At 33.1% G+C, this 24,847-nt stretch overlaps 1 protein-coding gene across 1 annotated transcript in view; it reads left to right on the forward strand.

Annotated features, from left to right (window-relative positions):
* Positions 1 to 24,847, forward strand: part of TDRD3 (tudor domain containing 3) — a 170,778-nt gene that overhangs the window by 968 nt on the left and 144,963 nt on the right. The gene's annotated exons all lie outside the window — the stretch shown is intronic.

Consider the following 24,847-nt stretch of genomic DNA (forward strand, 5'->3'; position numbering starts at 1 on the left):
TAATAAATGCTTGATTGATTGTTCCCGTGTGCTGTTGGGGAGAGAGCCTGGCCAGATGTGCAAGCTCTTTGGTCTGCCCCATCCTCCTGCCAGCCTTGTTTATGTTTGGGAACTGGTGCGCTGCTCTGGGAAGAATGGCTAAAGGTGGTGATCCTGAATGTAACTGAAAAGTGGGGAGGAAAAGTAATTGGATGGGAATCTGAAAGAGTCTTTGAAGTGACTCCGTCTCTTTTCGTTTAGTTTTAAACTTAAGTGGCAGACGGCTGGCCTCTGCAACATAGACTGTAACTTATCAGGTGATATTTAAGACAGGGGAGGTTTTTTCTATAAAAGAAGAGCTATACACAAGTCAGGTTTCGTAGTAGAGCTGTAGCATCTTAATAGCAATTAAAATGATGCAGGTAGAAATTCAACTATTGACACATAGTAAGCATGACTGACAGGTGTTGGCCAGGTTTGCTGAAGTTTTGTTTTTGTGAAAGGTCATGTAGAACTGTCTGTCATTTTTTAAAGTTGTCATTCAAAAGATCCTGGATCATTAAATTTGAGTTGAGAAATTTTACTGTTTTATTTAGTTTATTTATTTTTACTAATTACTACTTTTAATGACAGTGAAAAGATTCCTAGTTTTAGCCATCAGAAGACGGGAGACGGTGTTTCATCTAAATACCTACTAGCCAGCTTCAAGAACCTGGAGAATGATCTATGTGAGGTTTACTGGCCTCATCTATAGAATAGGTGTTGTAAAATAGGCGTTATCTCCCTCTTCACACTTCCTAGAGTACTTTGTATCACTTTGTTACTTTCTCCTTCTTTTCACATTTGGTTTCCTATTAACTTTTTGGGGTGTGTGCATAAACTCTCGCCTTCTTTGGAGAAAGTCAGCGAGAATGTTAGTTACTTTTTACCCTTGTATCCTCATTTTGCACTTCGTCTTATTTGTAGTAGGTTTTAATATACTTTAATTTGAATTAAATTGAATAGAAAAGTAGAGGGAGGGCATTTGAGGATAGAAAACATTGCACAAAGGTATGGGACTAGAAAAATTCGAGGTGTGTTCTGGAGACTAGTGAATCAACCAGTTTAGCTGGATTTGAAAGTTAGTGGATATTTTTAGATAGAAGCTGTAAACTTGGGCAGAGTGTTTTTGTTCAGAGAAACTATTTATTTACAGAACTAGGAGACAAGTTTCTGTAGTTCTAACATCCAATATTGAACTTTGATCTTGGAGGTCACAGTTTTTAAAAGTAGTAGGTTAAAATAGATAATGCCTGAGATTCCTTCCAATATGAAAACTTTCTCTGGTTAAATATGGTTTGAAGCATTTTGTTAACCAGGCCTGAATTCATCTTTCAGTTCAGAACCTCTTACCACCATCATTACTTGAAATTGAATGAACTTGAGTCAAATCATGTTATTTGTAATTTGACTATGTGATTATAATGCATACAGTCTCTTAATTTGGGTAATGATTATTATTTAATATTATCCAGCATTTTATGGGAATTTTTGCTGCATTTTGTAATTAATATCCAACTTTTTCTTAGTTAATCATGATTAGCTAAATTATTATTTCATGGATTCTCTTATATCTTAAAAATTATATGCTAAGGTCATTTAACTGTGTAATCAAGGTAGGAGTTATCCAGGGAATGAATATGCAAGAGAAGAAAGGATTTCCAGGAAATTGTGTTGATCCATATTACAGTTTTTGATTATGATTGAAATAAAATTTTAGATAACAAATATGTTCAGAAGGAAGCTTGGACTGAATTGGGATGAATGTTGTCCTTTTTTTTCTAGTGTTAATTTTATGCAACTGTGCTTTTTTTCTTTTCTTTCTCTTTCCTTCTTTCCTTCTTTCTTTCTTTCTTTCTTTCTTTCTTTCTTTCCTTCTTTCCTTCTTTCCTTCTTTCCTTCTTTCTCTTTCTTTCTCTCTTTCTCTCTTTCCTTCTTTCCTTCTTTCCTTCTTTCCTTCTTTCCTTCTTTCCTTCTTTCCTTCTTTCCTTCTTTCCTTCTTTCCTTCTTTCCTTCTTTCCTTCTTTCCTTCTTTCCTTCTTTCCTTCTTTCCTTCTTTCCTTCTTTCCTTCTTTCCTTCTTTCCTTCTTTCCTTCTTTCCTTCTTTCCTTCTTTCCTTCTTTCTTCTTTCTTTCTTTCTTTCTTTCTTTCTTTCTTTCTTTCTTTCTTTCTTTCTTTCTTTCTTTCTTTCTTTCTTTCTTTCTTTCTTTCTTTCTTTCTTTCTTTCTTTCTTTCTTTCTTTCTTTCTTTCATACCTATCAGTCACTAACATTTACTAAGCCCTGTGAAACAGGTGAAGTGTTAAAATAGGCACCAAGAATGGTTTTGGGAGAGCAAAATTGTAAAAGAATATTGTCTGAAAAATAGTATATTAAAGATTTGATTATATTTCAGCTGACCTGAAAAAATCAAATCAGACATTATCACTAATTACTAAGGTTTTGCCATGAATAGCACACAGAAATTGGCAAAAAAAAAGTTGTTTTTTTTTTTTGTTTTTTTTTGTTTGTTTTTAACAATTAACAAGGGAAAAAACAAGTTCCCTAATGGAACTCACAATTAATCAGGAAGAAGCCGTTAAAGAGAAGATGCCAGAAAGTAGGAGTACATCATTGACTAGCAGCTAAATCTATGAAGTTTAGCAGACTAACTCCAGAAGAGGGTTAGCAGGGGAAAGGGATTACATCTTTGACTTGTGGGCTAAACTTTAAAGGGATTTAGTACTCTAAAAGAATCAGCTGTAAGAAGAAAGTTACCATGAGGTGGGAATAGCCATGGCAGGCTAGCTCACAATTAACCAGCAACAAGCCATCCTAGGGGATGCTATGATGATGATACTATAAGAGGGAGAGAGTACTTATAGTGGGTTTAGTCCTGAAAAGGAGTTTAGGAAGATCTACACCATGATTAGTTCTTTTATAAGGGAAACATAACCTGGGGGGGGAGGGGTTAAATGTCGTGACTTGGCTTTCTGATTGGATAAATAAAGATGGGGGTTTCTAAAGGCCCCCACCTGGGGTGGAACTGTAATTGAAAGTCCCATTGAACAAGAGACCTACTTAAGAAACAAAAGGCTTGCTTTAGCCTGAGATGATTCCATCTATATCATTCCCTGCTTGCCTCAGGGAGTATTATAACTTATCAGTGCTTCTGACTTTCTCTGCTAGAACCCACCTAGGAACTGGTATTATATTAAGCCTTGGGGATATTAAAAAGAAAGCAAGAAACTCCTACAAATCCACCAGCCCTTGTACTCAAGGAATTAGAATTACTGTTTTAATTGGGGGGAAAACCAGTGAAAAGGTCAAGATGTGGTAAGAAGGCTGAAGAGGTAGGAAGAAGGGACCAGATTATAAAGAGCTTTAAATGTCAAATAGAATATATGTGATCTGGAAGGTAATAGGGACACTGGAGCTTTCTGAGAAGGCAGGTGACATGATCAGAATTGTCCTTTAGGAAGATTATTTTGGCACATCTGTGGAGATTGGACTAGAGTGGGGAGAGACGAGTTATAGAACTGGAAATTCCAACTAATAGCTAGACTTGAGGAGATGAGCTGAATAAGGGTTGTAGCTATCAGAATAGAGAAAAAGGAACTAATATGAGAGCTTTTTGGGAAAGTAGAAGCAATAAGACCTGACAATTGGATATATGAGGTGAACGAAAGTGAGGAGTTGATGATCAAGTTTGTGTGCCTGAGTGAGTGGGAGAATATTGCTACTCTAGATAGGGATAGGAAAATTCCAACAAATGGGTGAGAAGGTTTGGAGGATTGAGAGAGAGATGAGTTTTGTTTTATAGCTCATAACATTTGAAAAGCTTTTTGGACTTCCTGATAGCTGAGAGACTGATGGAGATATAGTTCTAGTTCATCAAACCTTATATTAAGCTCTTCCAGAGATCCCGGAATCATCTACATAATCAAACCTATGGAAGTTACTGAGCTTACTGAATAACTGCATAGAGTGAAATCTGGGCAAGGACGTAGCTTTGAGGAACACTCTTAGTTAGAGGTATGACATGGATGAACAACCAGTAAAGACCATTAAGGAGTGAGTGATTGAATAATAGATAGGAGAATCTAGAGAATGGAAAACACCAGCTACTGTAGAGTCAGGATAGGTTTCATGTAGGAGTTGACAAAAGCTTCTTGAGTGAAACACCTGCTTTGTTTTTGCCCAACAACTGCCTTACACATTGCATATAGATACCTATAGACTTATTATTCAAATTGTGTCTGACTTAAAATTACTTCTAGAATGTCCCTAATAAGTATTCATCTAATCTTTGACTAAAGATCCCTTCCATTTCCAACTGTACTGTAATTATTAGAAAAGTTTTCCTTATGTTGAACTGAACTTGACCTCTCTGCAACTTTTCTCCATTGCTTCTGGTTTTATCCTTTGGATCTAAGCAAAATATTTTAATCCCACTTCTTGTACAACTTTTCAAGTGCCTTAATTTTAAGAGACTTGTCATTTTTTTTCCCCTTCTTAAAACATTTCCGAACAAAAACCTTAACTTTTTTTAGGTGACATGCCTTTCTTTGGCAGGCTAGGGAAGCTGTTAGACCTCAGAATGTTTATAAATGTATAAAGTAAAAATACCAAATTACAGAGGAAACTGATTATAATGAAATACGTTATTAGAATTATTAGAAAAATTACACACAAGTTCACACATTTTTGGCTAAGAATGGTTACCACAAATCAATTTTGAGACCCCTTAGAATGATCATTGTCTTTTCCTGGACACTGCAGCTTATCAGTATCTTCCTTAAAATGTAAATATTGAAGAGTCCTCTGAGGTACCGAGAGAAAAGTTGAGTTGTTCAAGGTCACTTATTTAAAAAAAAATTATAAAACCAGGGACTTGAATTTGGATATTTTGACTTCAGATAACATGCTTTTCCACTATATCACAACTTCCCTTTCAAAACCCCCAAATTTTCATAGCTTCTTACTAAAAAATGTTAATTGTTGTTAATAGATGTTAAAATGGAAACACTTTTTTAGGAAACATGTGATTTAATAACATTCTTGAAGAGGATCACAACCTCAAGGAAATGATGCTTTGACAAGCAAATGAATTGGTTTTAAGTGAGAGTGGGCTCATCTGAGTCCAGTGGCAAGATATATAGATTAGGAAGTCTGGAGATAGCCCTGGATGCAGTGGGAGACCTTGGCCTTTTTATAGCAATAAAAAGGGTAACTGTTATTTCTTTGGTATAGGTGACTTCTAGGTGAAGACTGTACCTGCACCATGCTGATTTGTATTTTCTCTTTGATTTTTAGTCTTAGAGAATTTTTCAGATCTTCCTGGCTTTTAGGCTTGATTGTTTATATGTTGTACCATTCTGTCTCATTTGGACAGAATGATAATTTTTAAAAATGAAGGAAAAGTTTTTGAATACTTGAAGGTGATCTTGGCATTATCATTTGACTATTTTGAGTTTATGGTTTTGGTTTCCCTTTTCCCACTCAGTTACCACTTTAGTTCAGGCCCTTATTATGATCCTCTCTTGATCTATTCCGAATTCCCAATCTCTTCCCAATTCCATTCTATCCACCATACCAACATGATCTTCATAAAGTGCCAATTTGACCATGGCACTTCATAAATTCTAGTGGCTCCCCATAAGAATCAAGTATAAACTCCTTGCCATTTATTGACTTGCACAATTTTACCTTATTACACATCACTCCCCTTCATGTATACTACATATGGTCTAGCCAAACTGGCCTTCTTACTGTTTCTTATATATGGCACTACATTTCTTATCTTTGTATTTTTTTGTCCTTTCATAGAATACATTCCTTCCTCACTCAGGCCTCTTAAAATCAGTTCCATTCAAGATTCAGCTTGCTATCTACTATCTATATGAAGCATTTTCTCCAACTGCTAATGCCTTCTCCTATTTCTATTTTGTATATATCCATATAAGTACATAATACCTCTTCTGGCTGTTATAAGTTCCATTTGGGCAATGATATTTCTCTTTGTCTTTGTAATCTCCATTACTTACCTTGCTTTACTATAGAAGATTTTTTTTTTTTACTATGATTTTAGTAAGATTGCCTGGATTCTTTTGGTATCAAAATAATGTGTTTTCTGAGTTGAACCTGATTCCCATTTCTTCCTGATGACTTTTCCAGTGATTATATGTATTTAATCCTTGAAGTAAATTTCTAAGAAACTTGTGTTAAAGGAACTCCTTATATGTGTGGATATATATTCATATATAGATACACACACATCTATATGTATGTATGTATCTACTATGTGTACTAAGTTGTACGTTCTTTATTTTAAAATAGGACCAGTAATAGTGATGTATTGGATTTAAGTGGGGCAGAGTTGTAGTGATGAATCTCACTCTTCTTCTGACTATCTCTCTTTCCTTCTCTTTTTACACATACACACACACACACACACACACACACACACGCATGTCTTTATTTGGGCCTATGATTTAATTGTTACAAGAAACTTCTATTTTAGAAATAGAAACTCCTTCTGATGATACAGATAAGTAGCTTGTTTGTAACTTAGTGTCTTAGAAGCTGTGCTTGGGATATTAAAAACTTTATTGACTTCTTCATGATCACACAGCTTATACAAGCTTATACACAGCCAAAGGCAGGACTGAAATCAAGGTCTTCATGATTTCATAGGTCCTGTAGTCTTATCTATTATCTCACTTTTTATTTAAAGGAAAATTTTCTATCCATCATTATTTCTCTAAAAGAAAAAAAAATGCTTTAACTCTAAAAGAAAAAAAAATGCTTTAAACCTTAACATTTTAAAGATTTTTGTCTCCAGTGAAAAGTCAAAGCTTTAAATTTTATTTTAAATTGAAAAAGATCAATATTGTGACTCATAGAATCCCATAACTTCAGAATTGGAACAGCTTTATACTCACATGAACAGTATAGAATATAGTTTAATAATTATGCATTCATATATAAGGCTCTTGTCTTCATTCTGTGTAAGTTGAATTTTTTTGTTTTATAAATGTAATTTTTGTGGTAGGTACTTTAATGTTAATGTCAAATATATGATTGAATCCAATTTTATGTGATGAGTCTCTTGAAATTATTTGTGAGAGAAAAATTTGGGGTTTTCATATTTGCAGAATTTGGAAGCATCAAATAAAGTTGAACCTTTAAAGAAAATTTATTAAGCATGTATTTTGTTTAGGCATAAATGAAAACTTGGCAAAAAAATATAGAAAAAAAGATATTCTTATGCCCAAAGGCTATCAAACTGAGTATACCCTTTGATCCTGCAGTGTCTCTACTGGGTTTGTATCCTGTAGTGGCAAGGAACTGGAAACTGAGTCAGTAGATAAATAAGTTGTGGTATATGAATGTTATGGAATATTATTGTTCTATAAGAAATGATCAGTAGGATAATTTCAGAAGGGCCCGGAGAGACTTACATGAACTGATGCTAAGTAAAATAGATAAAATCAAGAGAACATTGTACACAGCAATGATCAGTTCTGATGGATGTGGCTCTTTTCAACAGTGTGATGATCCAGGCCCATTCTATTGGATTTTTGATAAGAGCTATTTGCATATAGAAAGAGGATTATGGGTACTGATTATATTTTTAATCAGTAAGTAAAAGAATGAATGTGGTTTCATAATACATGCAACATATTTTCACCTTTTTTATTATTGTTTGCTAGATTTTTGTTTTTTTCTCATTTTCTTTCTGATCTGATTTTTCTTGTGTTGCACAATGATTGAGGAAATGTGTGTAGAAGTATCACACATGTTTAACATATCATTGGATTACTTGTCTGGGGAGGGGAGAAAGGAGGGAGAAAAATTTGGAACACAAGATTTTACAAGGGTGAATGTTGAAAACTCTTTGTAAATATTTTGAAAATAAAAAAGCTGTTATTTAAAAAAAAAAAAAAAAAGGAAAAATGTTTCTTGGAACATCTTTTGGTCATTTTTGACTAAATGATGATCTCCAAACTTTTTAGATTATATCTTTATCAGTAATTTTTTTTTTTTGAGCACACAACTCTGACATGTGCATATTTATTTGTAAATTGTATATATATGTTTGTATATATATATATATATATACATATATGATGTATTAAAATAATATGCTGTACAATATGAAGAAGAAATTTAAAAGGATTAGGTAAAGGTAAAGGAAACAATATAAAAATTTTAAAAGTTTTTAGTGATCTAAAAATCTTTTTGCTTGAGTAATATGAATGGATGTTTAGAGTTTTGTTTTGTTTTTAATAGAAAGTCTGCCCTGGAGAATAGCGCTGACTTGTAAAAAATATTTGACAATAATAAATTATCACCAGAACTATTTAGTGAATTTATTTTTTTAAAAGATACTTTAAAAATAAAAGGTACTCAATCCAGCAAAGAAATAATGGGTCATCACAGTGAATCAACAGATACCATCTTTCTCTGTGGGTAAATAGATATTCTTCATATATGTTATGGGAACAATAAACAAAAGTAAATGATCTCAGACAAACTCAAAACTAAAGTTTTCAGTATAGATCTATATTTCTGTATGTGATTCTACTTAAAACAGAAGCTGTCATACGTTTATTTCTTATCTGTTTCAATATTTTAGTTTTTATTTCAGCAAGAGTAACAGCAAGTAATTAGTTGAGTTGTACTGTAGAATGGGAAGGGGGTGATTAGGCCATCTTGTAGGACTTTAAATGACCAATGGGACATTCTTATTTGATCTTAAAAGTATGGGGAGTCATTGGAGTTTATTGGAGTGGGGATGGAGGTGGGATGAGGTGAATGTGACAATCAAACCAGACCTTTAAGAAAATCACTTTGGCAGATATGTGGAGAATGAAGTGGTTTGGGGAAGCTCTTAAGGCAAGGAAATGATTGTACAAGAGTGATGAAGGTCTAAATTTACGTATGGAGATAAATGTGAGAGATGTGTGGAGTTAGAAATGACAAGATATGAATATTGGTTTAATATATATATATTTATATTTCATACATTGATGATAATATATATATATATATATAGTGAAAAACTGAGAATGGCATGGAGGTTATGAATTCATGTGTTCAGAAGGCTAGTACCTCCAAAAGAAACACAGAAATTCCCAAGAGGAAGAGTGAATTGGAATGGGGGAAGATAACAAAATGAGATTTATTATACAATCTGCCCATGTTTGCCCATTCCTATCCAGAAAGAAAAGGAAAAAGGAGGAGTAAAAATTGGGACTCCTAATCATCTTTCTATTGTCAACTGAGTAACAAAGTAGGGTCTATTGAATAGAGGCAGGAAGATCTTTCCTGTGACATTTCAGCAGCTGCTGTTGCGGGTACCTGGGTTGGGAACAAGTAATAACTACCCTGATGGGTTGGTTCACCTAATGGTGTAGCATACAATCAGGAGAATTGGAAACTTGCACATTTTTAAAGATGACAGGTGAAGGAAAAATGTGGTTGTTTTGGAGATGATTCCCACATAATTTGTTATTTCTGGAAGGCTGAGATTCTACCCAAGTTCCTACTTTCTGAATGGTTATCACACATTTCATTGGGTCATGCTACATTTACTTTTATGATCACCAGTATAAAAGCTCCTAATTAAAAAAAAAAAAAATCTGTTTGGTTTGGGAGGGGCCCTGAATCATCGTAATCTTCTCTCTCTATTTACTTCCCTACCTCCAAGTTTTGGGAAAACATTTTAACATTTTAGAATGGCAATGCTAACAGTTGATCCCTGGTCAAGTCCAGTTAACAGAGAAGCACAATTTCTGTAGGCCCTGGAAATTGCTTTGTGAAACCAACAAAGTAATATTGCCCTTGTGTTTACTTATATTGCCTCTTTTATTCTAAATCTTACCTTGTTGAATAAAGATTGATATGGTGAAACATAAGTCTTTGAATAAATAATGCCTATTTGTCTTATTCCTATACTTTTGTTTTTTAAAAACCAAAAACGTTTTATAGACAGATTTTGTATTTACATTGTTATGAATCATCACATTTTTATTATTTAGAGTTCTAGAGTATTTTTCATGATTATTTTCACTTAAATGTTATTGATACTCTGTTTTTCCTTTTTATAATCTATGCAAAATAGATCATGTGGTAATGGATACTCAGGATTTCTGGGTATATGTGTACAGGAGATGGGACCAAGGAATAGATCCTCTATGTGATATCTTCCTATTTAGATATATTTTTCTACTTATATAATCAGCAACTGTCACATTGGTTTTACATGGTTTGTGTCACTGCAATGTCTAAAGGTAATAAGCCTTACTGACCTCTTGGCTTATAGTTTAAGTTGTATACTTTGTTTCCTGTATTGTCATTGTAAATAAAACACTCTGTTAGACCCTATAAGTTTCAGTTCTTAATATGCTGTTTACAGTGATTTTTGGTGAATAAATCATAAATCTAGTTTCAACTGCCTGTAGAGTTTACTGTCTCAAGTAAATAGAGGTGTAAAAAGAAACTTTCTATCTCAGCAGATATGAACATTTTTCTTCTGTAACTCAACAGTATTTGCTTAGTCAAGTAAAATTTCATAGTGATATTTCAAGAATCATAATAGTAAAACCAGAAGTAGAATGGTGTAGATAAGTGTCATGTTTTAAGTGTTTTGAAGTGAGTAGAGATGTAGAGATAGGTTTAGAAGGGCAAAAGCAGCAACAATTGTTAAAGCCAGGAATTTAGAGTAGAATATGTGTGTGGAGTAGAATTGGTTCAATAAAGGGCTGAGGATGGAACAGGATTACTTGAGTACAGACAAAGCAGGGTTGTTTCCCTGGAAAGTTCTAAGAAGTAGAGAGATTGGTGATCACCATGAGGAGAAAGAAAATACAAAGGAAAAATGAATAAGGTTTCTTATCTAGAAACTTATAGAGATGAGCTATATTATCTTCAAGGCCTTCCTAGCTCTCAATGTTTTTATGATCTTGAATTAGGGCTATTAAAATGATGGATAGTTGGAAACTATACTGTAGCATGCTAAAGTCGGGAATACTAGAGTTCACATTTTTTTTTTTTATTCTTTTAAAAAATTATTAAAGCTTTTTATTTTCTAAACATATGCCTGAATTTTTCAACATTGATCCTTACATAGCCTTGTGTTCCAAATTTTCCTCTCCTTCCTCTCCCCCCTCCCCTAGATGGCAAGTAATCTAAAATATATGTTAAATCCAATATTGTAAACATATTTATACATTATCTTGCTGCACAAGAAAGATCAAATCAAAAAGGAAAAAAAATGAGTAACAAAACAAAATGCAAACTAACAACAAAAAGAATGAGAACGTTATGATCCACACTTAGTTCCCTCACTCCTCTCTCTGAATATAGATGGCTCTCTTCATCACAAGATCATTGGAACTAGCCTTAATTATTTCATTGTTGAAATTGTCCATCAAAACTGATCATCATATAATCTTCTTGTTATTGTGCACAAGGATCCTGGTTCTGCTCATTTCACTCAGCATCAGTTTTTTTAAGTCTCTCCAGGCCTCTCTGAAATCATCCTCCTGGTCGTTTCTTACAGAACAATCATATTCCATAACTTTCATATACCATAAATTAATCAGCCATTCTTCAACTGATGGGAATCCACTCAGTTTCTAGTTTCTTGCCACGAAAAGGACTGCCCCAAACATTTTTTGCACATGTGGATTAGGGTTCAAATTCTATGTCTCTCTACCTATGTTTTTGAATGTCAGCAAGTCACTTAACTTCTATGCCTGACTTTATTTGTAAGATGAGAGGAATGAACTTGATGGTCTCCAAGGTCGCTTCTAGCTCTTAATCTATAATTCTGTAAAGAAGTATAGTTTTTCTAGTATGTTCCTGTAATTGTCATTGAGTACGCATTCTGGAGTACATTTTTATTTTGTTCTTCAGTCTCTGCTTATGCTTCATTGTGATGTGGAAATAATCCTCGTTCTTAAATGTTATTAGTGGAGTGAGAACTGTGCAAGTTGGTATAAACTGGAGCTTTGTGATACATTATACATGTGTTTTCTGAGAATTATCTTAGCTGGATTTGGAAAGATTCATCATGTAGTTAAGATGATGTAAGATGATGTCACTAAATGAAATTCATCTACTAAGATATGTAGGAGTTTGTGTTCTATATCACGTGAGAGAATGTCCAAACTAAAATCATGTATAAATTGAAGTTGAAGACAAGTTAAGTAATATTAGCTTGCAATATATAGAACTTTAAGGTTGGCAAAGTACAGTATTAACTTATTTTGCCCCTCAACAATTTGGGGAGAGAAGATGGGTGCTATTATTGTCCCCATTTTACAGATGAGGAAACTGAACTAGACAGAGGTATTATGATTTGATTGTAGTCTCACAACCATTAAGTTTCTAAGATTAGATTTGTACTCGGGTCTTTCTAATTTTAAGTCTGGCACTTGCTTCACTGTGTGCCATACCTGCCTATACCGGTTCATAGGGTCATAGATATAGTGCTAGAAGATATCTTAGAGACTATCTAGTCTGATATCTTTATTTTACAGATGAGGATCCTGAGGTTTAGGGAGGTAAAGTGACTTGTTTAAGGTCTCATATAGAGTAAGCATGAGATTTGTATGCAGATCTTCTTACTCCAGAGTCAGTACTCTTACCACTGTACTGCCCTTTCTATGTATGTTTGTCTTTCTGAATTTGAGAAATGGATAATCAATGTTTATGTTCTAAAATCACTAGAACTAAAGTGGGTAATGTTTTATCTACCAAAGGAATATTTTCCATTTTGATCTTAAGTTAACATTTTGCAGCGACAACAATTAAGAAGAATGTTTCAATTACGGATTAAACTATCATAACTTGCTTTTAATACTTTTATAATTATATAGTTTTAATACAATTACTTACCTGAAGAAGTCTTACTTATAGATTTGGCTGTTCCATTTTCCTCAGCTCTTAAAAAAAAGTCTCGTCAAGTGACTAGAAAGGAGTCACATTTGAAAATGCTGTCATGACAAGTTTTTCTTTTTCTTTTTCTTTCTTTCTTTTTTTTTTTTTTTTTTGGAGAGCTTTTAACCATGCAGCAGTTTTGAAAGGAAAAGGAAAGATTTATGTTAGATATTAGGAAAGTTGAGTTCTTTGTAAAGAGTTATTGCAGTGTTGTACAATTTTTTATGTGCTTTCAAAAAGGAGGGCAAAAACTTTTTCCATCTGTAGAAGCTTCCTTCTTCCCTTTCCTTTCCCCTTCCCCCATCCCCTTCCCCTTCCCCTTTCTCCCATCCCCTATCCCCTATTCCCTATCCCCTTCCCTTCCCCCATCCCCTATCCCCTTCCCCCTATTCCCTATCCCCTTCCCTTCCCCCTATCCCCTTCCCTTCCCCCTATCCCCTTCCCTTCCTCCTATCCCCTATCGCCTATCACCTTCCCCTTCTTCTTCCCCTATCTCATTCCCCTTCCCCTTCCCCTTCCCCTATCCCATTCCCCTTCACCTTCCCCATCCCCTTCCCCTTCCTCTTCCCCTTTGCCCTTCCCCTGCCCTTTCCCCTTCCCACATCCCCTCCAACATTCATCATTTGTTCCTGTTATCTTAGCCAATCTGACAGGTATGTAGTGGTATCTTGGAGTTGTCTTAATTTGTATTTCTCTGATCAGTGGAACACTCATATGAGTGGATATAGTTTCAATTTCATCATCTGAAAATTGTCTGTTCATATCCTTTGATCATTTATCAATTGGAGGATGGTTTGATTTCTTATAAATTAGGGTCAGTTCTCTATAGATTTTGGAAATGAGGCCTTTATCAGAACCTTTAACTGTAAAAATATTTTCCCAATTTGTTACTTCCCTTCTAATCTTGTTTGCATTAGTTTTCTTTGTTCAAAAGCTTTTTAATTTGATGTAATCAAAATCTTCTATTTTGTGATCAATAATGATCTCTAGTTCTCCTTTGGTCATAAATTCCTTCCTCCTCCACAGGTCTGAGAGGTAGACTATCCTCTGTTCTTCTAATCTATTTATGATCTCATTCTTTATGCCTAAATCATGGACCCATTTTGATCTTATCTTGGTATATGGTGTTAAGTGTGGGTCCATATCTAATTTCTGCCATACTAATTTCCAGTTTTCCCAATAGTTTTTTTCAAATAATGAATTTTTATCGCAAATGTTGGTATCTTTGGGTTTGTCAAACACTAGATTGCTATAGTTGTACCCTATTTTGTCCTGTGTACCTAATCTGTTCCATTGATCGACTAGTTTATTTCTTAGCCAATACCAAATGCTGCTTTATAATATAGCTTTAGATCAGGTACAGCTAGACCACCTTCATCTGACTTTTTTTTCTTTAATTTCCTTTAAATTTTCGACCTTTTATTCTTCCATATGAATTTTGTTGTTATTTTTTCTAGGTCATTAAAATAGTTTCTTGGGAGTCTGATTGGTATAGCACTAAATAAATAGATTAGTGTGAGGAGTATTGTCATATTTTTTATATTCGCTCGGTCTATCCAAGAGCACTGAATGTCTTTCCAGTTATTTAAATCTGACTTTATTTTTGTGGCAAGTGTTTTTGTAATTTTGCTCATATAATTCCTGACTTTTCTTTTGTAGATGGAGTCCCAAATATTTTATACTATCGACATTTGTTTTGAATTGAATTTCTCTTTGTATCTCATGCTGTTGCATTTTGTTGGTGATGTATAAAAATGCTGAGTATATGGATTTATTTTGTATACAGCAACTTTGCTAAAGTTGTGAATTATTTCTAATAACTTTTTATTAGAATCTCTGGGGTTCTCTAAGTATACCATCATATCATCTGCAAAGAGTGACAGTTTGATTTCCTTATTACCTACTCTTATTCTTTTACTCTTTCTCGACTCTTATTGCCGAGGCTAGCATTTCCTAATACAATATTGAATAGTAATGGTGATAGTGGGCAACTTTGTTTCACTCCTGATCTTACTGGGAAGGGTTCCAGTTTATCTCCATTACATATTATGCTTACTGATGGTCTTAAATATATGCTCCTGACTAGTCCATTTATTCCTATATTCTCAAGTGTTTTTAGTAGGAATGGATATTGTATTTTATCAAATGCTTTTTCTGCATCTATTGAGGTGGTCATATGTTTTTTTTTTTTAATTTGATTATTAATATGGTCAATTATACTAGTAGTTTTCCTAATATTAAACCAGCCCTGCAATCCTGGTATAAATCCTACTTGATCATAGTATATTATCCTGGGGATGATTTTCTGAAGTCTTTTTGCTAATATCTTATTTAACATTTTAGCATCAATATTCATTAAGGAGATTGGTCTATAGTTTTCTTTCTCCGTTTTCGACTTGCCTGGTTTAGGTATCAGTACCATGTCTGTGTCATAATATCATTGCATTCTTAATGAAAAGTGATTTGTCTACAAAAAAAAAAAAAAAACTAATCATGACCCATAGTGGGGACTATTGAAAAATTTTTGTGAGTTCAGTGTATGGATCCATTTACTCAGCATAGCTTGATTCATCTGAAAGGTTTATGATTTAAAAAAAAAAAAATACAATTATTTGGATAGATAGATACCTTTTATATTTTGGTCTTGAATGTGGAGGGAATCATAACATTGGTGATATGTGGATGAGTAACTTTGTATAATGTATTTATATTTGCCAGTTATACTTAATCGAAAAATTGAGGTTATATCAAATTGCCCATGTTTTGTTTATTTCTGTCAGAAAACTTCTTAAAACAACCCTAAAACTTGTATTTTTTTTTTTTTCCCTTATAACTATTGAAATGTATGGGACTGATCTACACATTAGTAAATCCTTAGTACTTGACAGGACTGCTTCACTGATTTCAGTGGAAACTTTCAGTCAGTTTTAGAGTTGTTTGATGTTTTGGAAATGCTCCATTGATTTTAATGGAACTTTTCTATTAAATCTGGAGGCTGATGAGATAGAAATCCTTCATTGGCTCCTCTTCAGTATTTCTGTCACACCTGGCTAACTATTCGATTCTGTAGAAAACTTATAGCAACAGACAAATTTGTTATATTAACACGGTTTAAGTTCAATGAACAATAGCAGAAATTCATTTGAAGAAAACCTAAGTTTAGACCAAATTTAGTTTACTAATATTATTTTCTTGGGTTGAGAACCATATTTAATCTATTAGCTATTAGTCTATTAATTAATAGATTTAGTTATCAGTTATAATTAATTTTTTATTTAGAATATAACCATAGTTTGTTATACTAATATCTTTATTCTTAAATAATGTAATTATGTTTTAGAAAACATAATACTTGTTGAATCATATTGTTTTCTTTTGAACATGTTGCCTTGTAAATTAAACTTTATTGTAAATAAGTGCTTTCGGGATAGCAGGATAATATTATTAACATAAATCAAGGAAGTATTCCAGTTCCATCATTTATTCATGTACATTTCATTTTTTAACAATAACTGACATTTATTTAATACTTTTAAGTTTGCAAAGCATATTATTTCATTTGACCTTTACAACAACCTGGAGAATTAAGTATATTATTATGCCCATTTTACAGATGAGGAAACATTCTCAGAGAAGTTGACACTCAAGGTTACAGCTATTAAGTGTCAGAGGGGGGAATTGAACTTGTCTTTTCTTGATTCTAAGTTATAAGGACAGTTAAATCAATAACCATAATGAATGTACCTCAGTGATGTTGTGGCATAAATACTTCCTATAACCCAAAGTGATTTTCAGTAGAGGGACAATGTTGCTTGAAGGGCATAGGGTGTTTTTTATTTGTTTGTTTGCTTTTTGTTTTGTTTTGTAGTGTTTTTTAATAGGAACATAAATATAAAATCCAAATTATTTTAAATGTTATACACATATAAGTCATCCTTATTATGGTGTGGAAGTAGCCTTGAGTTCATTCAGACCATGCCAGTGAAATAGAATAGTTGACATATCCTACTAATATGGAAAGACTTTAATACTGGCCTATGAATGTACTAACAGCCTAATGAAGTTTAGAGAGTTTTCTCCTTAGAAGATTGATCATTAAATGATGAACTTTATTTGATTAGGATGTGGGAGGTTTGGTAGTCTTTATGCAATGGAAGGATAATTACCCATAATGCTAAAATCACATATCTTTTGAACTTTTGAAATTTTTTCATAGAATTATGGAACCTTAGGAAGGAAGAATAGGAATACTGTGGGATTTTGTGACAGGAAGAAAAGATGGATTAATCACATAACAAGAACAAGGGGTGACACAGGTAGACAGCCATGGTACTCTTTGGTATCTCCCTTTTGGGAAAAATTGAAGACTGTCAGCATGTTGAATGAACTGTCTCCGCTATGCTGTACTTTTGAGAAAACATAAAGACAGGAGTTTATAGAAATAGGTGCACATGGATGAGTTGCAAGCAGCATTGTTGGAGGGAAATCCCAAAATGATGAAATCATAGATCCATTTTAATATTTAAGATGGAAGAGACTCCAGAAATCATCAGTTACTTAATAAACAATTTTTTAAATTCTGGGTTCATATTTTCTTTTCTTTTCTTTTCTTTTTTTTTTTTTTTTTTTTTTAATACTCTCCACCCCCTTCACCCTTTTTATAAGCAGGAAAAACAACATCTATTAAATGTATAGTTAAGGAAACAAATTCCCACATTGGCCATGTTCTCCTCCCAATTCTCCTCCCTACCCCCATCCTAAATATGACTCAAACTGCCCTTTGAGTCTCTGCTCATTATTAGAGGGGACAGAGATATTTCATCTTTAGACCTCTGAAATTTTAATTGGTGGTTGTATAGCTTAAACATTCCCAAGTTTTTCAAGTTGTTTCTTTACAATAATGTTGTTATATGACATAAAAACATACTTATTTTAATCTTATCTTGGTATAAGGTGTGAGATGTTGTTGTATGCTTATTTTTTGCCATATAATTTTCTAATTTTTGAGGAGTTTTTGTCAAGTAGTTATTTCTCATCCCAGAAGTGTAAGTCTTGGTTTATCAAACAGTAGATTACTGCCATCATTGACTACTGCATCTCATGTACCTAACCATCCCACTGATCAACCACTGTTTCTTAGCCAGTACCAGATAGTTTTAATCAGTGACACTTTGTAATATAGTTTTAGATCTGGTACAGCTAGACCACCTGACTTTGCATTTTTTACCCCCATAAATGCCCCTGATAGTCTCAATCTTTTATTCTTTAGATGAATTTTTTTTCCTAGCTCTATTTTTTTTTTTTTGGTAGTTTGATTGTTATGGCACTGCATAAGTAGATTAATTTAGATAGAATTGTCATTTTTATCATATTAGCTTGGATAACCCATGAGCAATTGATATTTTTTTCAGTTGTTTAGGTCTGACTTGATTTGTGTGAAGTGTTTTGTAATTGTGTTCATATAGTTCTTGGGCTTATTTTGGAAGGGAAATTCCTTAATATTTTATATTGTCTCTAGTAATCTTTGGACTAGGGTGGTCATATGTAAAAATGCTAATGATTTTTGTGAGTTTATTTTAGATTCTTCAGCTTTGCTAAAGTTAATTATTTCAATTAGCTTTTTAGTTGGTTCTCTAGGAGTCTTTTAAGTACATCATATCATTTGCAAATAGAGATAGTTTTTTTTCCTCATTGCCTAGGCTAGTCCTTCAATTCTTTTTCTTTTCTTGTTGCTAATGCTAAACTTTCTAGTACAATATGTAATAATAGTAATTTTGATGGGCATCCTAGTTTTGTTTTGATCTTATTGGGAAGGCTTTTAGCTTAGCTCCATTGAATGTAATACCTACTGATGGTTTTAAGCAGATATTTCTTATATTTAAGGAAAACTCATTTATTCTCACATTCTCTAGTGTTTTTAATAGGAATTGGATGATATATTCATGATTTCAGCATCTGTTGATAATCATATCATATAATCATATTACTTTTAAAAGTTTTGTTATTGATATTATGTTGATAGTTTTCCTAATACTGAATCATCTTTACATTTCTGGTGTAAATCCCACCTGATCATATTATATTGTCCTGGTGATCAGTTACTGAAATCTTTTGGCTATTATTTTATTTAAATTTTTTGCATCAATATTCATTAGAGAAATTGTTTTTTTTTTTTTTTCCCTCTTTTGGCACTTCCTAGTTTAAACTATCAGTACCATATTTGTGTCATAAGAAGAATTGGGTAGCAATCTAATCTTCCAAATAGTTTATATAGTATGGAATTAATTGTCCTATAAATGTTTGGTAGAATTCACTTGTAAATCCATCTGGACCTGGAGATTTTTTTCTTAGGAAATTCATTGATGGCTTGTTCATGTTCTTTTTTATAGATGGAGTTATTTAAGTATTTTATTTCCTCTTTTAATCTGGACAGTTTATATTTTTGGTAAGCATTTATTTTACCTAATTTGCCAGATTATTGGCATGCAATTGGGCAAAATAGCTCCTAATTACTGTTTTAATTTCCCCTTTATTCCCCCTTTTCATTTTTAATACTAGTAATTTGGTTTTCTTCTCTCTTTTTAAAAATAAAAATAACCAAAGGTTTATCTATTTTATTGGTTCCCCCCCCCCCAAACTAAGACCTTAGTTTTATTTATTAGTTCAATTGTTTCCTTCCAGTTTTCTTAACTTTTCCTTTGATTTGCAGTTTTAAATTTGGTATTAATAAGGGATTTTTAATTAGTTCCTTTTCTAGCTTTTTTAGTTGCATGCCCAAATCTTGGATCTATTCTTTCTTTATTTTATTCATGTAAGCATTTAGGGATATAAAATTTCCCTTAAGTACTGCTTTGGCTGCATCCCATAAATTTAGATATGGTTTGTCTTTATTGTCATCCTCATTGATGAAATTATTTATTGTTTCTATGATTTATTTTTTGACCTATTCTTTTTTAGGATTAAATTATTTAGTTTACAATTAATTTTTAATCTCTCTTTCCATGGCCCTTTGTTACATGTAATTTTTATTGGATCATGATCTGAAAAGGATTCATGTAATATTTGTGTCCTTTTGCATTTGATTGTGAATATAATATGTCCTATTACATGGCTAATTTTTTATTAGGTGCCATATACCACTGAGAAAAAGGTATATTGCTTTCTATCTCCATTTATTTTTTTTTCCAGCATTTTGTCATATCTACCTTTTCCAAAATTCTACTTATCTACTTTATTTCTTTCTTGTTTAGTTTGTGGTCAGATTTATCTAGTTCTGAGAGGGAGAGTTTGAAGTTCCTCTACTAGTATAATTTGGCTGTCTGTTTCTTCAAATGGTCTTTGGTATCTTTTAGCAACATGCAACTTCCTAATCTCTTTTAATTAGTTTTTATGATCAGAGCTCCTCTAGTTTTGTTTTTGTTTTTTGGGTTTTTTTTGCTCATTTTTAAAAGCTAACCTCTAGTTCTGGAGCACAGAAAGCACTGTCTTGAGTCTCATGCATTTGGGGCACTTGGTCACTAATTTTCTCCTCTGATGCTTGAGATGGCACTGCATAGAGGTGGTATGGCTTAGTAACCCTATTGTGCCCTGGATTCTGAGGCTAATAATTTTCTTGTTGCTTTGGGACTGGAAGCTTCACAACTGGCTTATGGTCTACTGTTCTATTGAGCTAGGATCACTGGGCTGCTGATCTGTGTTACGGCTAAGAACTTCCTGCTGACTTGCTCATATACGGCCTATTTTGGGCTTAAGCTCCCCTTTTGCATAGTGAGCCAGATCTTTCCTGAAGCTTTCTAAGTTCTCCTTGTATGGAAAATTGTTTAACTGTCTTTTTGTGGATTCTAGCACTCCAGAATTCTTTGAGTCTTGTCTTAATGTAGTTTCCAGGGGAAACAGAAGAGGACTCTTACAAGTTCTTGGCTTCTCTCTACCATCTTGAGTCCATTCTGTATATGTAATTTAAGAGATGGACTAGTCTATTTAAATCTTTTTAGAGACTGATTTTCCCAGGATAATTATTAATTTCCAACTTCATCTTTCTGTCCTGGAACTTTCAATAAGTCTATCTTTTAGTTGGTTCATTTTGGGTTAGGTAGATAATTTATAATACCTATTTTTCGTTGAGATGTCATTTCATTTCCTTCAAGACTGCCCTAGTGGTATCACTTAATTGAAACTACTAATTTGAAGGTGAGTGTTCCTCACTGTTTGATTTTTTTTAACTCAATTTTTAGTTGCATACCTGGTTTGCTTTTCCTTTCCTTAACCACTCCAGGAATATATAAACCTGCCACAGTTTTTTCTAGACTGTGAATGGTGAGAGATGAATAGGAACCCAGAATGGCCTTATTAACGACTGACAAGAGGTTGGGATGAACCCAGATGGCTAATAAGAACACATTATTCTTTTCAGAGTTCAAACCAGGTAATAGATGTATAGGTCAGAGAGTTGAGAAAATAATAGCATAGTGTAATGGCAATCATGTTTGTATGAAGCTCAATTAGCAACAAATCCTTGCAGGTTGCATGTTTGCTTAAAAAACACAAATTAACACTGTTATATTGTATTTTTATTTATTTTATTAAGCATTTTCCAATTACATTTTCCAATTACATTTTAGTCTTGTTAAATTTGCACAGGGGGAGGGGGTTGGGGACCACATGTTTGACACTTTTGATCTGTGGCACTGTAGGCATCTTTTCTTCATATCTTCCAGGGATTTTGTGTGGAAAGTGCTTTGCAAATATTAAGATATAATATGAATATAACTATTGTTATTTTTAATCTTGTTCTCATTTTTAAAAATGGAATTAAGATAGAAATGGTCCAGATATAAGTCTCTATGCAGCCAATGATATATAGAGGGTTGCACAGTTGGACTACTTTTTTTTACTTAAATAAAGTTTTGGGGTCCAAGTTTATTTTCTGTATGCTTGTTCTGAAAACATACTGAAACTCCAGTAATTGTCCTATAGGAAAATGGCAGTGATATGTATCTCATCTTATTTCTGTATGATTTGTTTTCCTCCAGCAAGGTAAGTCTTTTTTGGTGATCAATACTTTCTTTACTCCACAAAAGCTGGAAAGACCTGAGTTCAAATGTGACCACATTTATTAATTAGTCATATAACATTTTGCAAATCACTTAATCCTGTTTGCCTCATTTCTCTCATCTGTAAAATGACCTAGAGAAGGAAATGGCAAATTATTGAAGTATCAAGAAAAGTACCAAGAAACCCCAAATGGGGTCAGGAAGAGTTAGATACTACTGAAAACAACTGAATAACAACAAAGTAGTCATTAATTTACATGGCTGCTTTTCCTTTGCCTTCTTGATGGTGATGTTATCTTAGAAAGGAATTCTGCTTCTATTTCATATAAATTCAGGTCTCTGTCACTGATGACTGGAAGCAAATTACTTACATCAGCCAATCATTGCTTTTCTTCCATTTCATTCATAAGGAGGTTGGTCAGCTAGCTAAGATCACATGAACCTAATTGTATCAATTTACAGGCAGTTGATAAATTAATTAGACTATTTGGAACTTAAGTAAAAGAAAGCAAAAACAATTTTGTAAATAGTGATAGAATCAGCAGTGTTTTAAAAATAAAATTTCAGGTATATAGCCACAATTCAGTGTGTGAAGGAGCATTTTAGTTATTGCATGGCCTGTACCTTTGCAACTTAGAAGGAACATTATCAGAAATTATCTGTCATTCTTCTTTTTCATTGTGATGATGATAATTCAGTCAATAAATATTCATTAAGGACCCTCTGATACAGAGTCAAGAGCAAGATTGTCTTTGTCCTTAAAGCAGTAATACCCTAATAGGGGAGACAACATATGTACGTACAGTCACACACACACACACACACACAAAATACATATACACACGCAAAACAATCAAAGGATTGGGAACTAAGAGGATGCCCATTAATTGGTCAATGAATGATCAAGCTATGATGTATGATTTTGATGGAATAGAGTACTCTAAAAATATTGAAAATGGTTTCAGAAAAATCTGGAAAGACATATGAACTGATGCAAAGTGAATTAAGCAGAACCAACAAAACATAGTAACAGCAATATTATAACAATAGTTAGCTGTAAAAGCCTTTGCAACTGTGATCAACAATGCTAAAGAATTTGTTATGAAAAATGCCATCTATCTCTAACTAGAGAACTAATAAAGTTGGAGCACAGATTGAAGGATTCTTTTCTTTGTGTTGTTTTTCCTCTCTTTTAACAGGGCTGCTGTGGAAATATGTTTTGTATGACTTCAGTATATATTACGTTAGACATACACTGTATATTCATATATTCATATGTATGGTGGGTATTGTGTTTCTTGCCTTTTCAAAGGGTCTAGGAGGGAATGGAGGGAGGAAGATAATTTGAAATTGAAAATAAAAATTAAAACAAAACTTGTAAAGGTAATCTTGAAAAGCAAAGCACTAGTAACCTGGGGCAAGGAGATGGGCCAGGGCTTGTTTTAGGGAGATGGTGGTGGATCAGGGAAGACCTCCTGCAATAGATGATCTTGAGGTCAACTTGGAAAGAAACTAAGGATTTCCAGGAGGTACTGGTGAGGAGATAGTGTTCTGAGACATGTGGAATAGTCAGTGCAAAATCAAGAAGCTAAGCACTGTGCCCAATGAATAAAAAATAGGCTGGTACAGTTTAAAGAGAACATAAAGGAGAGTAAATTTATAATTATATTCTAAAAGTAGATTTGCCAGGTTGTGAAGAACTATACATATCAAATAAAGGAATTTATATTTGGTCCTAGATGTAAAAGGGAACTTCTGGAGTTTGTGGTTGAGATTGGGAGAGGAGTGGTTTACACAGACCTCAGCTTTTGGCAGTTGAGTGGAGATGGATTGGTGAGGGGAACTCTCGAGAAAAGAGAGGCCTAGTGACAAAGTCCTGAATGTATCTGACTGTGAGAAGAGAGAAGGGGCATATATAAGATATTAGGGATATAGAAATGGCAAGATTAGATAATTGTTTGGAAATGTAAGGTGAATGAGAAGAGTTGAGGGGTTTGTAAAACTAGGCATTTGGAATTATAGTGGTCCCCTTGACAGTAATAGAGAAGTAATGTACAGTGCTTTTTACATACATGGTAGGCACTTAATATTTTTTGTTGATTAAATTATTCCTGAAATTATTTCAAAAAGATAATAAAGATATGACACTCATCTATCGTTTTAAGTCTAGACTTCATTCGTCGTCCCTTTATTATAACATCTTTTTACCCTTTTTTATTCTGACATTTAATTATTATTTTTGATTGGTTCTAGGGATTTTTTTCCTCTTTAAACTTTTTTGTAACACCTGGTAAATAGTAGTTTATGTCATTTAGGGAAACAGTATTGTTATCATGCTATGCTTTTTGGCTGTACTTTCTTGTATAATTCAGGTGGTATAATCAACCACTGAAACCAGTTTTTCTTTTAGTTCTAGACCAGTATAATGCTGGATAAAAAAGGAATAGGTTGAAAAACTGGAAATTTGTAAAAGAAAGTAGTTATTTCTCTTTACCTGCAAACTTAACTTTCTTAACAAAAAATATTTATAGACTTCAACTTTCATTGTTTTGGAAAGGATTTCTTAAAAAAAAAAAGAAAGAAAGAAAGAAAGAAACTTTTAATATTACAAAGTTCCCTGGACTTTGATTAGGGATGTATCATTTCAGCTGGCATTAAGAGAAATATAGAAGTAATTAGAAATATAGAAATAAATTAGTAATTTAGCTAATCATTGTTATCTACTAAATTGTTACCATTATTTTAAGTGTTGCTTTTCCTTTCAAGCTCTTAAAAATTAACTATTTTAATTATTATTATGGAATTTAAACTGCAGTAATAGTTTTAAAATATAATTAAACTAAAAGA

Source organism: Sminthopsis crassicaudata, chromosome 3, assembly GCF_048593235.1.
Source record: "Sminthopsis crassicaudata isolate SCR6 chromosome 3, ASM4859323v1, whole genome shotgun sequence".
Taxonomy (NCBI): Eukaryota; Metazoa; Chordata; class Mammalia; order Dasyuromorphia; family Dasyuridae; genus Sminthopsis; species Sminthopsis crassicaudata.